At 46.7% G+C, this 14,836-nt stretch overlaps 1 protein-coding gene across 9 annotated transcripts in view; it reads right to left on the bottom strand.

Moving 5' to 3' along the window:
- The window catches only part of CDHR5 (cadherin related family member 5), a 423,620-nt gene that overhangs the window by 74,508 nt on the left and 334,276 nt on the right, over nucleotides 1-14,836 (bottom strand). The window lies entirely within an intron of this gene.

The raw sequence follows: 14,836 nt of genomic DNA, 5'->3' as shown, positions 1-14,836 counted from the left end.
TGGGCATAAAAGTATTGCATAGAACTAGATCTTAAAATGTGTCTTAAATGTTTTACCAACCTTCAGAAAATACCCCACTGATTCTTGAATATCTTTCTCTAGTTTGATTACTGACTAACTGAATAACACTAGAGCATGTCTCCTTCTGGGTGACTTAAATCTGGACTTGGGCGAGCTATCTCTTTGCAAGAATGATGCCTCCAGAAATTTCATAACTACATAGTCTACCCCAGAAATTGAAGTTCTCAAAATCAGTCATTAGACACCCTTCCTACCTAAACATCAATGGTTGCCTGTGGAACTACTGGGCTTTTCAACCTAGATTGTCTATTCTACAAAGCAACTGACCTCATTCAGCCTCAATATCTTCCCTCTAAACTCATATATTAGATTGTTTCCGCTTGTGTACCACCTACACAGAATACTATCCCCGTATTCCCTGGTGAGTATACTTCCATCATGAATTCTTTGCTTTCTGGAATCCCAAATTCCCCACATTATTTAGTATTCCTAACTATGAAACCTCTCCTTTTTAACTCAGTTTCCTTTGCGTTGCTTCGTTTTAGAAAGGTATATCTGTTTTATGTGCTGTTTTAGTTGATACTATTTATTTCTGTTCTCTACAGCACATCAATGCCTTGGGTCTGGCCTGCACTAGATAAGTGTGCTCCATAAAATAAATTGTGAATAGGAGATGAAAATAGTGCATTGAGACAGAAAAAGCATGCCACTGAAATAGTGATTAAATACAGTACACAGGAGGTTTAATGTATAGGATTAGCATAGTGCAAAGGCACCAAGCAGAGAAATGGCTGATGATAGCTCAGTACTGACATAAAAGAGGTGTCCGGAGCAGTTTATAAAAACAGCACATTTTAGATGGCCATGGAACCACTGTGTACTGACAGGGTACAGCAGCTGCAGCCCAAGTATGTGAAAGAAGCTTTCAGACAATGTGCTAGGAAGAAGGCTCTGGACATCTTCCTTCATGCATTGTATTAACACATGAAACAGCTGCTAGATACAAGATACAGGTACACATGAAAGGCGCACATAGACAGCGTGTTAGAAATGGCATTTGTGGTTGGCTGAGGTATGCAGCCTGGCCAGGCAGGGATCACCACTCTAGTAAGGGTAAGCTAGATACACACTAAAAGATAACCAGTGCTCACCCTCTGGTAGCTTGGCACAGAGAAGTTAGTCTTATCTAAAGACATAATATTTAAAGACTTTGTGCAACACACACAGTAACACAAGTAATACACCACAAAAAGTCTCCACACAGGTTTAGAAAATTGAGTATATTTATCCGAGCAAAATAAGACCAAAACAACAAAATCCAATAAGTAGAACTCAAGATATGATTTTTTAAGATTAAATGCAAAACAGTGCTTAGAAGTCACTAGCATATAAAAGGTTACTTGAGGTCGCAAGGGACCAGTGCAAATCCAAAGTTCAGGCTGGCCAGCTACAGAACCCACACAGGGTTCCCTGTCAAAGTACCTTGGATGCAGCAAAGTGTTGACGTCAAGGGAACAATGCATCAATCTTTTCCATGTAGTCGGTCACTGTGTCATCATCGAACTCTGCTGGAATACAGGCAATGCGTCATCATCGAGCTGCACAGAGCATCATCGTCAGGCAGAGCAGGCTGTGGGTCCATTGTCATTGAATAGCCTCTGCATCAACATCGATCGGCCATGCATCGGTTCCGATCAGCGCAGTGATTATGATAAGCTGGTTGCATAGGAAACTACCTGCAGAACCCACTTCTGAGGCATAGGACTGGAGGTGGCACCTTAGGCAAGGTAGGAGGCACAGATGGCAGAGGCTAGCAGCACCAGAAGAGTTGCAAGAAGTCTTTTGTGTCCCTGAGACTTCGGAAAACAGGAGGTAAGCCCTTTGAGTCACTCTGGAGTCAAGTGAGAGTGGCCAGACCATGTACTCAGCAGTGCAGAGATCAGCAGTCAGCAGGGCAGCTCAGCAAAGCAAAGAAGTAGTTCTTCAGGACAGTCAGTCCAGGCAAAGTGGCAATCCTTATAGAACAACTGCCTTTACTCCTGCATAGTTCTTCCTAGGTCCAGTTGTGTACTGATTGGGTAGGGTCACAGCCCCAGTACTTATACCCAAATGTACCTTTGAAGTGGTGGCTTCTTCAAAGCAGCTCCTTGAAGCGCACATGTTCCCTTTCATTCCAGTCCAGTCTGCCAGTCTATCTGAGTGGGGTAATCAGTCCTTTGAGTGGGGACGGGACACAGTCTATTCAGATGTAAGTGTGAGCCCCCTCTCTCTCTTCCGGCCCAGGAAGGTTGTCAGAATGCAGATGAGTGCAAATGAGTCCTCTGTCACACACCCACCCTTCCTTTGTTTGTGGCTGTCTAAAGGGAATGCACAAAGTGTTTTGGAGCGAGGCTGCAGACAGACAGAGCAAAGTTAAAAGCAGAGAAAAGCACACTTTCTAAAAGTGGCATTTTGAAAATAGTAATGTTAAATCCAACTTTACCAATAAAGAGGATTCATCACCAGCATTCCAAAGATGTGAAACTTGATGCAGCTACTCCTTTCTAATCAGGAATTACAGCTTAAAATGTTATAGGGAATTCTTAATGCCAGTCTATGAGAGGAATAGGCCGGGACGGGACACAGTCTATTCAGATGTAAGTGTGAGCCCCCGCTCTCTCTTCCGGCCCAGGAAGGTTGTTAGAATGCAGATGAGTGCAAATGAGTCCTCTGTCACACACCCACCCTTCCTTTGTTTATGGCTGTCTAAAGGGAATGCACAAAGTGTTTTGGAGCGAGGCTGCAGACAGACAGAGCAAAGTTAAGAGCAGAGAAAAGCAAACTTTCTAAAAGTGGCATTTTCAAAATAGTAATGTTAAATCCAACTTTACCAATAAAGAGGATTCATCACCAGCATTCCAAAGATGTGATGCAGCTACTCCTTTCTAATCAGGAATTACAGCTTAAAAATGTTATAAGGAATTCTTACTGCCAGTCTATTAGAGGAATAGGCCTCACAGCAGTGAAAAACTAATTTTGTTGTTTGTCACAACCAGGACATGTAAAACTTAATAGTAAATGTCCTACCTTTTAGTTACAGAGCACCCTGCCTGTAGGGATAACTGAGGTCTACCTTAGTGGAGACTTGTGTGTAATAAAAGGGGAGTTTGAGGCTTAGCAAGTGGTTTTAAGTACCAAGTCAAAGTGGCAGTAAACTGTGCACACAGGCGCTGTAATAGCAGCTCTTAGACAGGTTTGGAAGACTTCTTGTGTGGGTGACATAACCAGTGCTGCCGGCCCAATACTAGCATTTAGATTACAGGCCCTGGGTATATGATATAGCAGTGGTAATATGCTCAGAGTCGTAAAGCCAACAAAAATAAGGTAGGAAAAATAGAAGCAGGAAGGCAAACAAGTTAGGGTTACATTGCAAAAAAGGCCATTTCCAACACAGCAAACATTAAAGCAGCACATGGGTATAGAACACAGATAAAGCATATAAAGTTAGAACATAGATAGTGGACAAGAAAGCAATGCATAGATACACTGCTCAGGTAAAGGCTACTAAAGCAAGGCATACATACCGGGCAAGTGAGAGCATAGACACATGTATTAAATGTGTGAAAAGATGCAGGACATACATGAAGGGCAAAATGCAAGACATAAAAGTAGTGCATTGATTGGGGTCAAAACATCTATGTTTACCTACATAGAGCCTCAAAGTAGCATATGAATATAGGGCATGTAAGCAGTAAATGGATACAGTACACTCAAGGAGAGCATGGATACAGTGCCCATAAGCAGCGCATGAACACAAAGGCAGTGCATGGATCACACATAAGGGTCCCCCACCAGAGCATAGATCCAGTACAGATAGATTGAACATAAGCAGTGCATAAGTACTGCACACCTGAGCAGCGCATGGATACAGTGCACATAAGCGGTGGATGGATACAGCGCACATAAACAGCACATGTTCATGTGGACAGGGCATGGATACAGTGCACATAAGCAGGGCATGGACACTGCACACCTGAGCAGTGCATGGATACAGTGAACATAAGCAGTGGAAGGACACAGTGCACATAAGCAGTGCATGTGAACAGTGCATATTGACAGAACATGGATACAGTGCACATAAGCAGGGCGTGGTCATGGTGCGTATAAGCAGCGCATGGATACAGTGCACATCAGCAGCGCATGCAATGCTATAATTTAAGCCTGTGGTTGCTGGAGGGGGCCACGGGCGCTTATTATTAGGGACCTGCACTTATTTTTCCACATCAAATATTTACCAAGAGCAAAAGTGGGGAAACACAAATCAGAACGAGGAGGAACAGAAAGACAGAAAACCTGTCATTAAGGGAGAAAGCAGGAACCTGCATGAATGAGATAAACAGCCAAGGCATGTCTGGCAGTGGATTAAAGAGGTATGAGGGCGTTTAATTGCACGGGCCGCAGTGTTCTGAGCAAAGCTTCGGCCACCTGAACTCTTTATTTTACAAACTATGAACATAAACAATTTATGGATAGAGTGCACATGCACAGTGCATGGATACACAAAAGTAGTGCACGTATAGAGTTTTCATAAGCAATGCATATATAGGTAAAGACCACTGTAGTAATGCAGAGACAGTTTGCAGAAGAGCAGTGTTAGAAATAGGGTTTTCTGGTTGGCTAGGGTATGCACCTAAGCGAGGCAGAACCCACTACTCTAGTCAGGCTAAGGGAGATACACACCAAAGATAGCTCCTGCTCACCCCCTTGGTAGCTTGGAAGAGCAGTTAGGCTTATACCAAAGGCAATGTGTAAAGCATTTGCACAACACACTCACACTAGTGATACAATAAATACACCACAAAAGAAACTCCACACAGTGTTATATAAAAAATATGTTTTTAAATTGCAAATAAACATAGACCAACACCACATAAACCAACAATCACTTTGCCAACTTTGCCATTTTCCAATCATCATAAATCAGTAATAACTGTGCCAACTAGGCATGGGTCAATAAAACAAGAAAGGCTTCTCTGTGCCACATGTTACAAAACCACCATTACTGTGCATATTAGGCTAAACCTGACTTAAGCCTGAAGTAAAACTTGTTATCCTGACGAGGCAAGGCAAAATAAGACATCTTATACATTCAGGGCAGTAATGCAGTATATAACAGTTAGAACACTTAAATTAATCAACATTACCCTACATATGTTGATCACAGCACATCTGCGCTTCTTTTAGGTGCTCTGCGGTAAAAAAAAAAACACTAAGTATGGGGCCAGGAAGCTCCAGTGCACCTATTGCACTCAGTACGGTAATGATGGACTCAACGGGCTGCAGGCGCAGGCGCATTTCAGAGCAGCGCTCTAGCTTTCCCGCTCATGGTGAATTATTAAACGGAGCAGCAGCGCAGATGGCGTGCCAAAGGGGCGCCAATGGCAAGCCCGTCTGCTTCCGTCCGGGTACAGGCCGCCGCCAGTGCCAGCCATGCTGTCTGTAGCTTGTGCGGAAGACAAATTTGTTGGTCCAGTGATCAACTACTAAGCATTAATATCAGGGACTGTGATTACACAAAAAAACTAGACTGCGTGGGTTCGAACGACCAAACAGACTGCAGCGTCTGCTCATACTCTCTTCCCTGCGTCTCAATGAGGCAACCTCCACATACCACGCCCTCACAAATCAGAACTGGACCCACGTCCCCCCCATAAGGGCCTGCTTGATTAACTGCAGATGCCTCTCTAGACACTCTGATGACATCTGGCTTGCCTTGGAGGCACACTCGTGAGATTTAATGTTCCTCACCAAAACCTGGCTTGGAGAAAGCTCCAACCTGACCTTTCTCTAGCCATCCTGGCTGGATATCAGATGATTGGGGTCAATAGGGTTGGCAACCATACTGTGGGGGGTTGACTGTGATTCTTAGAGACGGCTGGAAAATCTCACACAGAGAGATTGAAAAAACGGGGCCCCTTCAAGCTATGTTCTTCTGTGTTAAGAACGCAGCAGGTCTCTGATTGCAGGCATCTTTTTTTATAGACCCCCGAACTCCCCAGCGTGCCCCCTGACAGAACTGTACGATATAGCAGCTGACCTTTCACTCTTGCACACAAGGTTCATGGTTCTAGGTGACAATAACAATTGCACAAAAGGGGGCATGGCTTGGTCGCTGACCAAGATGGTCTCACTGTAGCAGAGCTCCCACCCGAACCCCACCAATCTGATCAAAATCCGGAGTATAGGTAGCCCCGAATCCCTGGTACAGGAAAAATAAATAGCAGCGGCACCCAATGGTCAGCAAAAGCAGCCCTCGGACGCTTACACATATAAGTTAGTGCTCGACACAGCGAGGGCGGAGCCGAGGCAGTGCGCAGTTGGGCCTGTACTCGAGAGCCTGATCGGTGGAGCCGGGCTCTCGAGTACGTGAGGCAGACGGAAGTGGAAGAGCAGCGATACTGAGCCAGAGCAGGAAAAAGAGGTGTGAGAAGTAACCTTCTGGGAGATTAAGCAGCGACTGCTGACCAAAAACCCCAGCGCACGGAGGTGCGGAGCAAAAACAGCAGCCCGCGGCCATTTCGAAGGGATGAAGCAGGCCACTAGAGGGCAGATCAACATTGCAGGCTGAAGAATCAGGCTGCACAGAATACCATAAAGGCAGGGTGTGGTGAACCAGGTACGAGTGAGAGTTGAAGCGCTACCACCACTTGCACAGCTCCCGCATCTGAGAGACAGAAGGCCCTGTACGAGTGCCTTCCTGGAAAACCCTCAAGAAGCAGAGGCCCAAAGTACAGGGGCAGATCCCGTGGTCTAGACTCAGATAGTCAGCAGCACACAATTTAACACGGCAGGCTCGCAAGTGGGACCACACAGTGTACAGCAACCAATGGGAGTGACGACCCTGGCAGTATAACATGTGAAACACTGGGACCCCTCACAAACCACACACCTCCACCCTTAATAAATCATGCTTGAGAGGCAAACAACATGGCAGGGTGAGGTTGCTGTCGCGGACTAGCAGAGACATTTGTTGGTGGAGGTAAAGGGGTAGAGTGCGCGTAAATAGCAAGCAGAGCCACAGTGATGCTTCCCTCGCTGGGCCTCCCCATCCATCGGGGCGCAGCTTGAGGTGAGGGTGTGTTTACTCTTCTCAAAGAATGAGCAAGTGTTGATAAAGCCACAACGACATGGTGGGGACATCGTGTACAACCCAGTGGCTTCCCCCATGGGGATCCGCAGAGCTACATTAAATTGGCGCCTGGAAGTACACCTTCACTAAACGACGACGGCCAGATACGAAATACCGAATCGGATCCAAGAGTGCCGGATCTACAGTACTTCCACCTAGTCAGAAAGGAAGCAATTAGCGAGGGGCAATGAAGCAGGATACTGGCCTGTGGGCTTTGGCTTACAAGCAAAGTATGCATATGAACGGCAATGGGGAAGACCAAAGTAGGTTGTCCGATCCAATCAAACAAAATGGACAACTATGCAATTGCAAAACCACCGGATCACTCCATGGAAGGCGGCGAGGAAGAGGAACCGTCTCTAGCGGAGATAATGGCAGCGATACGCACTGATCAGAGCCACCCTCTCAAAGCCCAATGAGAAAGTAGCCACAGCCAAAGCCAAAATTATGCAACTCCAGCAAAGCGGCTGGGGGGCCAAGTCTCCACCCTCATGCAACAAGCGGTGCGATGGCGGCACGCTTAGAAGACCAGGAGGGTAGGGCAAGACGCAACAACATACGCGTGTTGGGAGTTCCCAAAGGAGCGGAGGAACAGAGCGTCAACCTGTTCTCGAGGATCTGATCATCAACAAACTGCATCCTACACACCTGTCAAAATTATTTTCTATAGAAAGAGCCCATAGAATGCCGGGGCCTAGCCAAAAGCCAGAACAACCGCCTTGCACATGAGTGTTGTACTTCGGAGACTGCGGTACAATACTCCAAACGACTAGAGTAAAGGTAGACCTTCTACATAAGAACTCATGATCAAGTTCTTTCCAGACTTCATGTTGCAGGTACAGGGGCAAAAACGTAATTTGATCACATCAAAAAGGAGTTGCACTCCAAAGAACTGAAGTACATGATGCTATTCCCCACTCGATTGAGAGTCATGCTGAAGGGAAAACGTGGCATTTCACAACTCCGGAGGAAGCGGGGGAGTGGTTAGATGGATCGTGCACTACCAGACCAAGGCAAAAACGACACCCTTAGTGTGGGAGTGGACCTCGCAAAGACAGAGTGGTGCCAGCAACTGAATCAGAGCTGCAATCTGCCTCTTCTGAGTCTATTGCCTCCACTAAGGTGTGAAATGAGTGACAAATGGGGGCCGGAAGAACCAAATGGAGGTAAGGCCGTAACATGCTGGGTTAAAAGGGTGCACACAGTGAACTCAGAGGGACAAAAAGGGGAAACCAAAAGTAATGACCCACAATAAAATGGCCCTGTGCAGCGGAACACTGGACACAATGCATAGTGCCAGGACTTTTAAGAGACATTGATGCAACTTTTTGGGGCACGGGTGGAGGGTGAGGGCACTAACAAATTGTTTGTAGGTCCCGCTAGATCAAGCACCCCTCTGATTTATAGTTAGCACTGTTATGCAGGTATTTGGATGACAGGTGCTCTGCAGGTTGGAAAGTTGTGGGATTCCTTTACCTTAGTAGCAGGGTAGCAGGGACGGGCGTGGGGATATGGGATAGGGGTAGTATAAATGTTATGGTTAGTTTAGAACTCAACTTGAGAAGTGAGAGCAATTGGGCAACACAGTGGAAACCACATGTAGAGTGGGAAACCCTCCAAAGAATTAGACGCCTTGATGACCCTCCATAGTAATTTGCAATCATCACTCAAATTATGGTCCTGGAATGTAAACGGCTTAACTAGGAAGATCAAAAGAGCGACGATGCTGCAGTTTATTAAACATAATGCCCCAGATATTATTCTGCTACAAGAAACGCACCTTCAGGAAAATTCTTATAAAGCCCTGGATAGATATGGCTATATGTGGCGATTGCGAAGATGAAAGGGTTGAATTCCTGCTATGTGGTGAAAACGGGCATGTGGCAAAAAACTACGACTCCCAGACTGCCGTGGGGGAGTCTTGTAAGTACTAAGCCCCTCCTTCCCCAGAGAAAGGTGCTTGTCAATTGTCCCTGCAGTTCGAGTCGAGGGATGGGCGGATGGTGATCCCCGCCGGATTCCAGCGAGAAGAAGTTCAGCGCTTAGCAGAGGAAATCGTGTTTGGAGACTGTGTGGTGAAGCGGAGATTCACCAAGCGGTATTTTTGAGATAACGAGAAGGAGCGCGGGCTCGCCTCCTTCTGATTTGGAGAATTGTTGTCCTGGACTCTGAGAGGAGTTGTGCATATTAAGTGTAGCCGCGGAGTCGTTTTAGTGCGCATCAGCGCTACAGTGACACGCGAGTAATCTAGCCTTTGTTTGTCGTGTGCGCGTGGCTAATTAACGCGTGCCGGTAACAGGCTAAAAGTACAAAGAGAACATTTTGAGATCCTGCGCGGCTGCGTTAGGGATGTACCTGTATTTAGCCCGATAGAGGGAAAGTTGAACTCGAGTTCTAAGACAGATAATATATGTACTTTGAACTGCCTTTTGGGAAACGGAGTCCACGTTGTGCTGCTAAACAACTACAGGAGAGCAGAAGATTGGAAGCATCGTTTGTTTATGATTTTTGCTTGGTTAAGTAAAAACATTATTGTGGAGCTGACGGTCTGAGACTTTGGGAATTATCCTATGTATAAAAAGGACGCTTTGATGAGGAAAGGAGTTTATTGGAAACCTTCCATTAGAAGCCCTTTCAATAGGAATGGTGGTGAGTGATACCATAATCTCACTTGATAGTAGAATTAAGTATAGTTTGAACTTGAAGGGTAATAGTGTGTTTGTTTACCTTTCAGATACCCGTGACGGTGTTACAGAGCTGTCCTTTAGACCCAGTCCATCTCTGAGAAGAAACGCAGAGAAGTACACCCATCTCTGCGTTTCCACATCTGCTTCTTCTCTCCTTTTTTCCCTTCTTTGCACAAAGTCAAACAGAGGTATATCTTTTCTCTGTTGGGGGTTGTGCGAGCAGGGAGTCTGGGTTCTAGCATCTATCATCGTCTCTGCTGGGACAAGTAGTAAGGTTAGTGGCGTTTATGTTCCTTGCGCTGCTGCCAGTCCCGACAGATTGACAAGCCCAAGTAACAAGACCCAGCCCGGACGATGAATGTTGAAAGTGTACTAAATTCCGTGGTGGAGAGCCTTGCGGCTCTTCAGCAGGAAGTCACCACTTCACGCACAGAGAGTCAGGTCCTATATAAGGAACTGGGGGTCCTTAGAAAGGAGATGTCCGAGTTGTCCAATAAAGGTAACAAGGGGGCTTCTTATATCAAACCGGCCACTTTACAACCCCCTTCCCCTGCCATATCTCCTGTGTCTCAGGGCGCTGAAGGGGGTGGGTTCACTGTGTCAACACCCTCCTCTTCTTCGGATGCAGTTCCTACCGTCCATGTGATACAGAATACAGGAATTCCACTGGCCCCTCCTGAAAGGTTTTACGGGGATCCCCGTAAATTTGAAACATTTCTGAATCAATGTAGATTGCACTTTCTGTGCAAGCCGGGGGTGTTCCAAGAGGATACAACAAAGACAGCGTTTATGATGTCCTACATGGGAGGCAATGCAGCAAGTTGGACAATACCATTGCTGGAGAGAAATGATCCGGTGTTGCATGATTTTGATGATTTTTGCTTGGAACTGCGGCGATTGTTCGACAGAAAACTCCATATGTTGTCTCTGGATAGAGAGTTATTGACATTGTGACAAGGGTCCCAAGATTTGCTTTCCTACATTACTTCCTTCAATCGACTCGTGGTCGAAACAGAGTGGCCTACGGCAAAGAGGATCTCTATTTTCTACCAGGGGCTTCGAGGGGAGCTTAAAGATGTATTAGCTCAAGTAGTACAACTTCCCACGACCTGTGAAGAACTGATTGATTTGACCGTTCAATTGGATCATCGCCTTCTGGAAAGACGGGGTGATAGAGGCAGAGGAGACGGTCGCTTCTTCTACCCACGTCCCCGGAGTAACATAGAAGACCACCCGAAGATGTCCGAGGGGGTCGAACCGATGCAAATAGGAGGTCTAAGGGGCCCCCTTTCGAAGGAAGAAAAAGACAAAAGAAGAAGACTGAAACAGTGTCTATACTGCGGAAAGGGCGGTCATTTTGTTAAAGATTGCCGAGCAAGAAACGTGTTCCCTGGAAGATCGACGGCATCCCCTTCACAGGCTGTCATACAAGCGGGAAGACCGGCGGAAAACTAGCATGCCCAAATCAGGAGGAGGTCGCTGCCTTGGGTTGTTTACCGTCAAAGATCTCATCTACACTCGCGAATACCTTGCATCCTGCAGTGGCCCACATGAATCTAAAGGTAACTTTATGGGTCACTTCCAGCGATGCCATGGAAATTGATGCGCTGCTTGACTCTGGAGCCACTGGTAACTATATTGACCAGGAATACGCCATGAAAATTGGGATTGTATGTGAGAAGAAGGATAAACCGGAGCTGGTCAAAGCAGTGGATGGAACAGTGTTGTCATCTGGTCCAGTCTCTTATCATACACAAGCACTGCGGATGCAGACGAATGGAAACCATCATGAGATGATACAATTCGACTTGATAGACGCGCCCCAGTTCCGTCTCATATTGGGGATGCCGTGGTTGACGCTTCACGATCCTCAAGTCAGCTGGGCAGCACGCACTATTACCTTATCTTCTGCGTTTTGTAAGGCTAATTGTAGACAGGAGTTGTCTAGTACTGAAGAACAACAAGCTACGCCTTCAGTTTGCCTGGCTTCTGGATGTTCTATCGGACCATACTGTTGTGCCACAGCTCTCCCTGATGAATACCAGGAGTTCAGTTCTTTGTTTGACAAACAAAAGGCCACCGATCTGCCACCACATCGTGTATACGATTGTAGGATTGATCTCATTCCAGGTGCTGATATTCCTTGTAGCCGAGTCTACGCCCTTACTGAAAAAGAAACCGTGTATTTGCGGAATTACCTTGATGAAAATCTGGCTACGGGGTTCATCCGTCATTCTACATCGCCTGCTTCCTCACCGATGTTTTTTATTCCCAAGAAGGATTGCGAGGAATTGAGGCCCTGCATCGATTACAGGGCCATTAACAGAATGACGGTGAAAAATCGTTATCCACTGCCACTTATACCTGTACTCTTAGACCAGCTGAAGGGAGCACGATTCTTCACAAAACTCGATCTCCGAGGGGCGTACCATTTGGTTAGAGTACAGAGTGGGGACGAGTGGAAAACCGCGTTCAGAACCAAATTCGGATTGTTCGAGTACCTTGTGATGCCCTTCGGGCTCTGTAACGCTCCTGCCGCCTTCCAATACTTCATGGATGAGGTACTACGTGGGTGTCTGGAGACTTTCTGCATCGTGTATATAGATGATATTTTAATCTATTCATCTACTCTTCACGAACACGTGGATCATGTGAAAACTGTGCTACATCGCCTACGGTAAAATTCCTTGTATGCCAAACTCGAAAAATGTCTTTTTCACGTGAAAGAAGTATCCTTCCTTGGTTACATCATCTCAGCCCAAGGCTTCCAAATGGATTCCAGTAAAGTGGAGGCTATCGTAGGATGGGGTACGCCCAAGAACGTCAAGGCCGTGCAGAGTTTCCTTGGTTTTGCCAACTACTACCGACGGTTCATAAAGGATTTCTCCAAGATAATTCAACCCATATCTAGTCTACTGAGGAAGAACACTGTGTTTGGTTGGAACCCTGCAGCGGAAAGGTCGTTTCAGTATCTCAAAGAACAGTTTACACAGGCTCCTATTCTGCGCCACCCTGATCCGCAGATACCTTTCGTCTTGGAAACCGATGCCTCCCTGTATGCCATTGGCGGAATATTATCTCAACGTCACCCCGAAACAGGTCAGTTGCATCCTGTGGCCTATTTCTCGAGGAAACTTACCCCTTGCGAGATCAACTACTCCGTTACGGACAAAGAACTCCTCGCAATAAAACGGGCATGTGAGGAATGGCGGCACTACCTGTTGGGAGCCATGCACACAGTCGAAATTTACACCGACCACAGAAACCTGTTGTTCCTGAAAACCGCCAAGGCTCTTACTCCCCGGCAATTGAGGTGGACTCTGTTCTTTTCGGACTTTGATTTTGTTATCAAATATAGACCAGGGCCTCAAAATGGGAAAGCTGACGCTCTTTCTCGGATCGGGGAAACGGCAGAGCAGAGTACCGAGAAAGAAGATGAACCTCCACTTATCCTTCGGGAAACCGACAATCCTTCTTCCTTGATCGCTTTGATATCTACACCAGAATTCCTGGATGATGTTCGGGTGGCGCTTGCAGATATGGACGTGCAAAATTGGATACAGGAGGATCCTGACCACCGAACGGTAAAGGATGATCTTGCTTATCAAGGATTAGCCATCTTTGTCCCCACTGAACCTTTGCAACGAAAGTGTTGTCCTGGATCCATGATTCTCCATTGGGTGGACATTTGGGTATCTATAAGACAATTGCAGGGGTGGAACGCAACTTCTGGTGGCCAAAATTGAGAGACGCTGTGCGACATTATATACTGAACTGTGCTGTTTGCATTCAAGGGAAAGCCATTCATGTCAAACCTGTTGGTTTGCTTCGACCGCTCCCTATTCCGCCTAAACCCTGGCATACAGTGTCAATGGACTTCATCGTAGAAATGCCACCCTGTGAGGAGAAAATGGTGATCTTAGTGGTCATAGACCATTTAACAAAGATGGGACATTTCATTCCCCTGAAAGGCTTGCCTACCTCTGTGGAATTGGCGCATGTGTTCTTGCAACATATAGTTCGTGCCCATGGGATCCCTTGTGTACTCATCACCGATCGAGGTACTCAATTTACCTCTCATTTTTGGAAGGCCCTCTGTAAAATCCTGGATGTTGATGCTAGACTCTCTTCGTCCTATCACCCTCAGACGGACGGGAAAACGGAACGCCTGAATCAGACGTTGGAGCAATATCTTCGCTGCTTTGCCTTGCAGAACGATACTGAATGGACTACCTTGATATGGATGGCAGAATTTGCGTACAACAATGCCATTCATTCCACGTTGGGCTGTTCCCCTTTCTTCTGTCTGTATGGCTATCACCCTAATGCACTGCCTTTTGAGGTGCCTGTTCACTCCCCGGTGCCAAGCATACACGAACATCATGCACATCTCAGGGCGGTGTTAGTTGAGGCACGACACAGTTTAGTGGACGCTCAGTCTTCTCAGAAGCGTTATGCTGATAGTAGGAGGTCTTCTGCTCCCGTGTATGTGGTGGGGGATAGGGTGTGGCTTTCCACAAAACATTTACATCTGAAGGGAGAGAACAAGTTGAAGCCTAGATATGTGGGGCCTTATAGCATTGAGAGAGTCATTAACCCTGTGGTTGTGAGACTGACACTCCCTGATACTTGGAGGATCCATCCTGTCTTTCACGTTTCTCTGCTCCAACCCTGTCCGGCGAGTACTAGGTTGTCTGATAGACCCCTTCCAGTTGAGGTTGATGGTCAGGAGGAGTATGAGGTCCATTCCATCTTGGACTCCCGTATGGTGCGGGGGCGGATTCAGTACTTGGTAGAGTGGAAAGGGTTTGGCCCTGAGGAGCGGACTTGGGAGCCGGTGCGTAACCTCCATTGTCCTGAGTTGGTTGCTCGTTTTCATGAACTGTATCCTGGTAAGCCTGGGCGACCGCCGGGACGGCTGTCCTCGAGAGGGGGTTCTGTGGCGATTGCGAAGATGAAA

This window comes from Lissotriton vulgaris, chromosome 2_1 (genome assembly GCF_964263255.1).
Source record: "Lissotriton vulgaris chromosome 2_1, aLisVul1.2, whole genome shotgun sequence".
Classification (NCBI taxonomy): domain Eukaryota; kingdom Metazoa; phylum Chordata; class Amphibia; order Caudata; family Salamandridae; genus Lissotriton; species Lissotriton vulgaris.
This window is presented reverse-complemented; position numbering and strand designations above follow the sequence as displayed.